Here is a 10,770-nt window from a genome sequence, read left to right on the forward strand (position 1 = left end):
ATAAAATAATAATAATAACTTGTTTTAATTCAAGAGCACCTTTCAGGGCTACCCAATCTGCTTCCCTGACAGGAAGAGCCCTAAGGCTCACGTCCAACTTACCGTATTTTTTGCCCTATAGGACGCACTTTTTCCCCTCCAAAAATGAAGGGGAAATGTGGGTGTGTCCTATGGGGCGAATATAGGCTTTCGCTGAAGCTCTGCCAAGCTTTCTCAGGAAGCTCTGCCAAGCCGCGCCGGCCTCCATCTTCTATTTGGGGCAGCTGGTGGAGAGTTTCCTGATCATTCTTTGTTCTCTTTTTCTGCGTTGGTTTTAGACCTGTGAAGCAGCTGCAGTTCTTGGCACTTTGAAACCTGCTAGAAGACCAAATGGGGCACCTCGCTATTCTACCAATAAGCGCACCTGCCGCAGGCAGAGCTGCCAGCTTGTATTTTGCTGCCTCTAAGGGGGAAATCCTGTTAAAAGCAGGCATCTGTAGCAATGCGCCTCCCACATGGGGCTTGAGAATATTCCCCAGATAATTGGTGCCTACATAAACCTTACAGATTAGTGAATTACACACACACAGTGTGGGAGGGGGAGGGGAGGGAGAGTCACAGTTAAGAACATATACTAGTACCTGTCAAAATTTTGATAACCTGGTGGACATAGTGGGATAGCGAGGGCCGTTAAAAAGTGAAAGCTGTGGCAAATTTACATGGAACGTAATTTTTTTTAAAATGGCGCTTGTAAATAAAATACAGTACTTTACATAAGATAAATGCCCTTTGTTTTAATTGTCCAACACAAACATACCAATAGTAGCATGCCTCAGTTTTTTGGTCCAAATTTCATGTTTATAGGAAAGGGTCACACCTATAGGTAAGTCTCTCAAACCCTATAATGAAATATTAGAATGTTACACATAAAATGGTCGAAGGATTTTATTTAAGTTGCATAACAATGTGCCAATTATTACTTACCAACTCACCAGTTTAACACTTTAAAATTCCTGCACGGGTTCCTGATCTTCACAAGACCCACTTTATAACAGACTAGCAGTCTCATCCCTGGCATTGCTCAGGGATTGTAAGAAAACAAAAAATCGGTGAGGTTTTGAAAGGTTAAGTTTATTATATTGATTCAAAAAGTCATCAGATGTTAGCCAGATGAAAACCTGCACCTTGAGAACCATCATGCAAAGTTTAGTTATGAGATATTAAGAGGTGTCCAAGTGAACAGGAGACAAAAACTTTCCAAAATATATGTTGACTTGAAGTGTCATGTAAAAAAAATTGAAATAAAAGACCAACCTGGAAAAGCATTAAAGCCCTCTGAAAAATATTATATTTTTCCTGCTTTTGAAGTAAAAGTTGTACAGTTGGCAAAGTGAAGGACTTTGGACCACCACAATTTGGTTGTGATCTATCTGAGGTTTCTGGGGAAGACAATGGGAAATGGGTGGGGAGGGGGCAGGAATGAAGGGGTTTGGTCCATCTCTGCCATTAATGTTATGATAGACAATAAATTTAATTTGCAACACATTTCTTAGATCTTCAAACCCAGGAGTAAATTTCATTCGAAATGTCCTACTGGAACATGTCAAAGAGCCTCTATTCCAAACACTCTGTAATGAGAACAAGAGTTCTTATACAGTATTGCTATGTAATGCAAAGCATATGTACATTTGTATATGGAATGGGGCCTACTCAATTTTTTAAAAGTAAGTTTTTAATAGAAATGCAACATGATGTTCATATAAAACTATAAAAATATGAGAGGCATGATGTTTGTCTATTGTTTGCATCAAAATGCTACTACTCAAAATAATACGGATTTCCCCACCAAAATAAAGATCTCATGCTAGTGTTTGTTAACATCAACATTTCTCTAAGCAATTAATTAAACATCATATTTTTAACTAATATTATTTAAATATATTTAACTGTAAGCTTGTATGATCAGAAAATAAGCTTTCTGGACAAATAGAACCCTAGTTTGGTACACATGTGGATACCAAATTATACCTTTGTGATGTATATTATTACACTGTCCTAAAATCCTTACAGGATAAAGGTAAAGATAAAGGGACCCCTGACCATTAGGTCCAGTCGTGGCCGACTCTGGGGTTGCAGTGCTCATCTTGCACTCATCTTGTACAGCTGGTCATGTGGCCAGCATGACTAAGCCACTTCTAGCGAACCAGAGCAGCACACAGAAACGCCGTTTACCTTCCCACTAGAGCAGTACCTATTTATCTATTTGCCCTTTGATGTGCTTTCGAACTGCTAGGTTGGCTGGAGCTGGGACTGAGGAACAGGAGCTCACCACAGCGCTACCCACATCCCTTACGGAATAAAGGAGGTATATAAATATTTAAAATAAAATAAAATCTCTCTTCATCAGACTCATCAGTATCTTAGTGCACTTGACCTCTGTACCTATTCCTCATCAATTTGTGTCTATTCATTGCATCCACATGCTAGGCATTTATTCAGTGGCTATTACCTGCAGAGCCATGAGATTTGGTCATGAGTTGCAATTATATGGCGCCTAATAGAAGAGCTGTGGGTGTGGGAGTGGGTCAAAGCTTATTGTGGTGAGGACACTGCCAGTTCAAACAGGGCAGAGGTTTGGGGAAGTTGCAAATCTCTTTTTAAAAAATTGGTTACATGGGAGTAAACCTCCCAAAATGTTGAAACCCCTTTATTTTCCTCTAAAGAATCCATAAACATCCCTGCAATAAAACCAATATTAATATTCCATATGTACCAAGCAAGACATAAATAAGTCCTACTAACAGCTGACCTTGATTGGGACCCTGGTCTCAGTTCTGCAAAGTCTCAGCCTTCTGCTGCAGACCCTCCAAGTGTCCCTCTTTTCCTGATTTAGAGAAGCCACCCCAATTTCCGATTTGAACCCGGAATGTTGCACTTTTTCTTAGGACATCCTTATTTTCATTGGAGAAATGTTGGAGGGTATGGAGTTATCTGACCCCCGAGCCGTCTGAAGGGGAAGTTTTTAAAATGTTTAATGTTTTTATATATGTTGGAAGCTGCTCAGAATGGCTGGGGCAACACAGTAAGATGTGTGGGGTATAAATGGTAAAAATATCACTATGGAATGGGACATCATCCCTATTTTCATGGGATAAATGTTGGAGGGTCTGCTGCTGCTGGCTGCAGAAGCGCAACCTCTGGGCAAAGCAGTGGTGTAGGAAACGTCTCCCAAAGAAGGGGCCCAACAAGCCTTTCCTTGCCAGACTGATTGAAAGGTCCTGCCAACAGTGGTGCTGCCAGGAAGGAGAAGAAGCCCAGGGGGCCTTTCAAGACCATGAGAGCCTGCACCCCTCTCTCCCAATCTCCCTGCTCCTGCGAAAGGGGATGGAACAACTGGGCACTCTGAAAACCCCCAAATCCTTGAGCATTGTTCAGTTCTCCTCGAGGTGCCAACTTGATTCTTAGACTAAGCCACATGCTGCTTGCTCATCTGTGCATTTTTGGACATTTTATCAGCTGTTGAGCTTTATTGTCATACCTCTTTATTGTCATACCTCTTGGTTCTTAAGGAAAGTGGTCACCGTAACTTTGGTATGAAAGAGAGCATTAACATTTATTACCTGTCTTGCTTGAGATGTGGATTTTCAGATGTAGGTCGTCACTGTTGTCTTCTCCAAGATGGTAGCCCGACTGGTCTAAATGTGTTAGCAGAGGAAGAGGAAGGAGGCAATGTTTGCCTATTCACCCTGCATTCCTCTGCAATAGTGTAGGGCAGGGGTGCCCAAACTTTTTTCAAAGAGGGCCAGATTTGATGAAGTGAACATGCGTGAGGGCCGACCAAAGTTATTGAGCTTTTTTTAGGATTGAAGTTGCTGAGCCTTTTTTAGTATTTTACCCCAGGACATATACTACCATGGGGACCGGGTTAAATCAACCGGCAGGCCAGATTAGGCCCCCAAAATGGACTTTGGACATGCCTGCTGTAGGGAGTAGCAGAAGAATATGGAGGGGAAATCAGAGAAGAGCCGCAACTCATTTGCCCTGGTCCACTGGATCAAAGGGCCTTGTGTTCATGGAAATGCTCCTTCAGATCCAGCTCATTGTTTCCCAACCTTTGGTTAATAGCAAGGTAGCTTCACTGTTGAACCTGGAAAAGTAATATTCAGAGGTGAGAATTACCTGCCAATAGAAGGACCCCTGTGTCCCTGCACTATTGACAATTTTTAGGTCTACTTCTTGTTTGGAAGGAGGCAAACCTGAGCAGTGACGTACACATACAATGGGCCTCTGGAGGTGGATAGTTCTGCTGTGCCTTGGTATTAGGAGTGATTAAAAACACCAACCCTTTGGGCAGAATTACCAGTCCTCAGCAGGCACTGAGTGGATGAGGTAAGGTGTGATGGCCTGGGATTCCGATTCAGAGGCTGAACCAGAGGAATCCCAGCCTGCACAGGAGTCCCCGCCTCCAGGGCCGGCTGAACTGGGGCAGGGCCTTGATTCTGAAGCGCCTGCACCTGTGCCAGATCCTCAGGATTAGGAGCCAGGTGATTCCACTCTGGCTCCAGAGGTGGTTGAGGACTCAGTGCCTGCAGGTGAGTCTCCCCCTGGGCCCAGTAACCCTCCAGCCTCTCCTGAATTGCAGAGGCTCAGGGCAGAGAGGCGAAGGGAACTGGTTTCTCCCAGGAGGAGTGCTCGCCTTAAGGCCAAGAGAGGCGGGTCTCCTAGGGGCCGGGACCGCCCCTGGCCTCAGAACAGATAAATGCCAGTCGGCCCGGTCCCAGGTTGCGGGAGCAACGTCGATGAAGAGCTGTTTCGGCCAGCATCCAGTCCTGTTCCTCCAGTGTTCCTGTCCCCGCCCGGCTTCCTGCTTCCGACCTCGTCCTGCTCCTTCGGAACTGTTTCCAGGCTATTGACCCAGGACCAGACTTTGACTACGCCAACGGTAACCTTCCCCCCCGGGACCAGCACATAAGGTGGCAATGGGAAAACACGCAGAAATGTAGCAGGCAACACATTAAAGGAGGCTTTGGATTCCAGGAGCCTCATGGAATCATAGAATTGTAGCATTTGAAGGGAACCCAGGGTCCTCTAGTCCAACCCCCTGTGATGCAGGAATCTCAGCTGAGGCATCTGTGACAGATGGCCATCCATCCTCTGCTTAAAAACCTGTCAAGAAGGAGAGTCTGTCATCTTCCAAATGAGTCCATTCCATGAGTTACTTGGTGTATTTATAATGGCATATGATATTAGCAAGTTATATTCAATTGCACTAGTGTGCCCTGAAAAACAGTTTGGGAATTACTAATCTAATGCTATTGCCCTATCATGCCATTTTAACACCTGCCTACTTTGGCAGTTCAAATCCCCGTGACGGGGTGGGCTCCCGTTGCTCGGTCCCTGCTCCTGCCAACCTAGCAGTTCGAAAGCACGTCAAAGTGCAAGTAGATAAATAGGTACTGCTCCGGCAAGAAGGTAAACGGCGTTTCCGTGCGCTGCTCTGGTTCGCCAGAAGCGGCTTAGTCATGCTGGCCACATGACCCGGAAGCTGTACGCCGGCTCCCTCAGCCAGTAAGGTGAGATGAGCGCCACAACCCCAGAGTCGTCCGCTACTGGACCTAATGGTCAGGGGTCCCTTTGCCTTTACCTTTTACCGTACTTCAGTAAAAGTTATTTCAAACTTTTATCAAGGTCCTGTGCAGCAGGAAAAGCTGATGCACGTTAAAGAGGGAGCGGGTACAGTGGAGACTTTTTTGCCAGTAGGTTTGCCAGTTGCATTTTGCTGTTATTTGATGCAAAAGCACTCCCTAAACTTCAGCCCATTTCTTTGCAAGTAAATCCTGCTGTTCCTAGTGCGGCTTTCTTCCATTTAAGCATCAGGGTTGCAGCCAGTCCCATATTGACTATTTGGGCCTTGATATGTCTGTTCTTTTTGCTCATGGTGGGCCGGTTCTTTAACCCTTCCCTGGATTTTGCCACTGTTTCATTAGAAAGAGAAACAGAGCAGTCTCGCCACAAGGCTTTAGGCAAGAGAAGTTATTTTCTGGCAATTTGGATGTGACAGGACATTATGAGATAGATTGATCTCCCTCGCTCCCCCTACTACCTATGGGTCATTTTTTCCTTATTTCCTTAATTGCTGGTTCCTTCGCAGTAAAGACGGCGGATCAATTGGGTTAATATAGAAGATTGCTGGGAGGCAGAGTGCCATTGATTCGCCAGCAGGAGCAAAGCCCTGCCTTCCTCAAGTTTTTGGTTCCCTCTTCAACATTCACAGCAGCACTGTTGACATGGTTTTCAATCCTGTCAATCTTCTCCTGCTGAGACTAGATGCAAAGGAATTACGAGTGAGGTTCCCTGCTGGGAAGCGGCAGTAAGCCAATACACACCATTTTAATGTCTGTAATCAGGGACCCCACAGCCGCTTTCAGCTGGTACACTCTGCAGCCATGCAGCCTTAATGGCAGTTCATTAATAGCTTCTGATAAGCCGTACTGGAAGCACAAAATTATATAGAGTGTGGAATTTAACTATTAGGCGATAAACAGAGAAATGTTGCATAAAGGATTGCTAAAAGTTAAAGAAAACAATGGACGGACTGCATTATTTACGGTTCTACTATTATGTGAATAGATGGGCGTGCTCTGTATGGAGACTCATCACAGCAGACAAATACTTGTTTGGATTTCTCCCGCAGGACACATCCTGCTTCATAAAGAGAGGCATCTAGAATGTTGCCCAAATTTCAGAGGAGAGAGAACAACCTGAGATGTCTGAGTCTGTAGCAAGGGAAGGGAAGCTTCTCCTGATGGCTGAGGAGGCCCTATGTGACATGGTGCCAGAGGGAGCAGCCAAACACCCTTTGAACATGGGAATCGGTGCCTATGCTCTGTGTTGTGTGTGTTTTTTGGTGCCTGTGTCTTTAAAAGAGCTCTCCAAATACAAGGTAGACTATCAGAGGCGGGGCTGGCTCAATACATTTTGCTGCCTGAGGCAAAGGAGAAGATGGTGTCCCACCCTGAGGCACATGCAGAAGGCAATTGGACTGGTAGTTGAATCTTGCTCCACTACTGTTGATAGGACAGTGTCTTCCACTGCACTTGAGGCCAGCAGGCTAGTGTAGGCAGTAAAAGGCAGACCACGTGGCACTCACGGCTCTGTCCCCTCACCATACCTCAGCATCTGCTGCCTGAGGCAGCTGCCGATATTTGAGATCTAAGCAGATCATGCTACTCTTTATGGTCTCTGTCCAGTAATACATATGGGCTCTGAACATTGAAGCATGTGGAAACATCTAGAAACAATAAAAGCCTTTTGGGCCCCTACCCTTGAGCAGGAAAACTTTGTGGTCCCTACAGTTCAATAGTTTTGCTCTGAGGAGAGTTATCATACCACCACTTGCTATAGGTTGGGGTGATACTGTACACCATTTCTCCCCAAAACTTTTAATGGACTAAGATTCCACCCAATGCCTTTTCCGCCAAAGGTTGTGACATTTTCTATGTGGATGACAAAACCTTCAAATGGGCCCAATTAGTCTGCAGGCAAATTCCTCCCTGACTCTGCATATGGCATCCATTCATTAACTCTAGCAAGGTCAATACACAAGGTGCTCAAGAAGGCAAGCAAGAAGAGCAGGCAGGTGAGACAACAACATCAAGGGAGGGTGAACAGGTTGCTCTTCAGTCAACTGCACTCCCAAACTCAGGTGCAGCTGGATTTTATTTCCAAGTGGTGGACTGGAGTGGAAACTTCCACCATCAAATCATCTGCCCAGGCTTGGCCTCCACCCCTTTCCCTGACTGGGCACTTCATATTTGAGGTTGGCTGGTTATTCCTCCGTCCATAGCAGCCAGCTGGGAAAGGATCCTATGGCTGGCCTCCATGGAAACACTTTCTCATCCCCCCAGTGGTGTGAGGGGAAGCCACAACAGGCCGTGCCACCCCAGAGATGGGTAAGTGGCCATTTTGAGAGGGGCAAGAGAATCACACAGGAGAAAGATCTGTTGCAACTTTAGGAGCCTTTTGGGATGCAGAGTGACAGAGTTTACCCCAAGCCATCCTGTTGCAGGGAAATAAAATGGAATAAAAGGGAGCCTTTGCGTATAAGGCTAGTATCAGGAAGGGGCCACAGTTCCAGCAGCGGCAAGTACTGGGAGGAGTCTGAGAATCACACAACATAGAGAGGACCCTTTGGAGTGGGACAGGAGACGCCAGAGAAGCCCCAACTTCTGAGCTGTCTGGTAGCAGCTTTTAACGCCAAATCTGAGCTTAGTAATAGAATGAAAACAAAGATGGGCTTTTCAAGTGGACACCTCAAGCCATTGAAATTTTGTGACCATCTCTGGCTTAAGGCTTCCAGAGGATGTTTAACCTTATGTGATAAAGGAAGCCAAAGATATACAGTTGAAAGCAGAAAGTAATGAAGGGATTTGTCAGATGTTGCAGCAATGCTTACCTGAACATTCACTACCTGAGTTAGTATAATGGAGGCCATGGGCATAACCAGGATTTGGGGGAGGGGGCAGAATTGACATGATTGGTCAGTTAGTTAATTATTTCTATTGTTTTACTTGATGGGGGCGGGGGCAGCTGCACCCATGGAGGCGCTCTCATTGCCTCTCCAGGTCCATACAGGTCCAACTTCCATCCTTGATGCAGTCTACCTGATTTAATACAAGCAAATAGCAAAGGAGGCCTGCTCTGCTCTGCTCTGCCAAATCACAAACTGCAACTGCTGATTAGAGCTATGTGCAGGGATTTTGATACAAAACAATTTTACCAATATAATCAACAAATGTGAAGGAATAAACTAGATCCTGCTCATTGGCTGAAATTAAAAAGTAGAGCCTTCAACACAGAAAAACAGATGTGCTGGATTAATTGGGGGGGGGGTCATGTCAGCAGAAAGACTGGGTCTGTGAATGAGGCAACGTAATCGAGAAGGCACTGCCCTAGAAGCCAACCCCCATTCTTCAGCAGTGTAAAGGACCAGGACTAAGCCATTACTGTACAATGCGATTCTAGTGGCACATTGCAGGAGTCACTGTATATAGGGTTGCCGCCTAGCAGATATATAGATACACACACACACACACACACACACACGCAGAGTACTTGCCCAGAATCATAAGTAGAACGGGTGCAGAGGGAATCGCAGCCGACACATTGCATGACTAGTGGGGTCTTGTCAGTGGGCAGGAAGTATGCCTAAGTGTGGGATCCTGCCATGTCAAACCAAACAAGAATCCAGAAGGCCGGTGCTATCACTGGAGTCCTTGCAACCCAATGAGGATCCCACAGTCGTGGCTATAGCAGATCCTTATACAGGAGGCAAAAGGGAGCTGACATCCTTTGGGTGCCCACAGCCCTCTCAGCGACCATGTAGCACCATGTGAACGGGACATGCAAGCAGGTGGAACCTCAAAACAGCACTTAAGGTAGTTTGGGCTGAGCATTTGTCGCTGGTTCGCCACAATCCAGCCCAAGTGCCAGACATTTTGCCTCTCTCGGCTACAGCATTCTTCTCTATGGGGAGCTTGAATTAGGGCCCCACAATAAAAGCCTTCTAATCTCCTATTCGTTTTACTGGAAACAAGAGAATTGCATTTATATCTATCCTTTTATTTGCACTTTCAATGATGGTCAAAACTACAATAAAAGTAATTATTATATGTAAACTGAAAATTCATAAAAATGTCTAATTTGCACGTGGATTATACATAGAGTGGCTGTGCATATATTTGTCTAAAACCTGTGGCAGAAACCTTAGATCAATATTTACTTAAGAATTCCTAATGTATTTTTACAGCATCTAATTTTCCGAGCAAAGTGTGTTGTAGAGAACATTTGGTAGTAAAATAATTAATCTGATTTCTTTGCAAACAAACAGAACACTAGCTCATTGGTAAACATTTAAACAGCTTACAGCAAACACATTGTACATGTCGTATAATTTATCAAGTGTCCCAGACTTCTATTTAATTAAAACAAAGAACTAGTCTATTTCTTGTTTCTGTGGACAGAACTATTTATTATATGCTGCTGCTATCAGGTGGGTGAGCACTCATGAACACATTCCAGTTTAATGTATAATTCAATTCTTTCAAGTTAAAATGTGGAGGGAAACAGGCTTTTAAGAAGAACCAACATGAAGCTTCAATTCTGTGCCTTTTACTCAACCCAGTCATTTAACCCTCACAAAAATAATACAACTATTTGCAGCTGGGGTGGTGAACCTTCGTTCCTCCATAAGCTGACTACATCTCCTATCATCCCTGACCATTGTTTATGCTCACTAGGGCTAGTGGAAGTTGTCAGTCAACAACATCTGGCGGGCCACAGGTTTCCATCCCTGATTCAAGCCACTAATAGACTTCACCCCAATCCAGGAGAAGGTGCTTATCCCTCTGAAATTAATGGGATTTCAGCTGTAGGGCTAATAACCCATTCTGACTCTAGCCATTGTTTGCTACCATCATAATTAGTTGCATAAACCTTCCCCATTTGCAACACATTGCAGACTGGGACTCTCCAATCAGCTGCCCCTTTACTCTAGGCCAGTGTTTGCTAAGCCTTTTCCAAATAAATAGTTTAACCATATTCTGTCATTGTTTTATTTTCTTTGGTGCCATCTATAGAGGGAAAACCAGAAACAACCAAATTAGCCTTTGAAGTGCGTTCGTTTTGATGCTTAACCAGGAAAGTAGCAGAGCTCTCTCTTTTTTCATAAACCCTTTGATTTAATTTTTACAAAACAGCAGTAGCAACAACAACACAAAGTACACCAGTTCT

This window comes from Podarcis erhardii (assembly GCF_964252035.2).
Source record: "Podarcis erhardii genome assembly, chromosome: 13".
Lineage (NCBI taxonomy): Eukaryota > Metazoa > Chordata > Lepidosauria > Squamata > Lacertidae > Podarcis > Podarcis erhardii.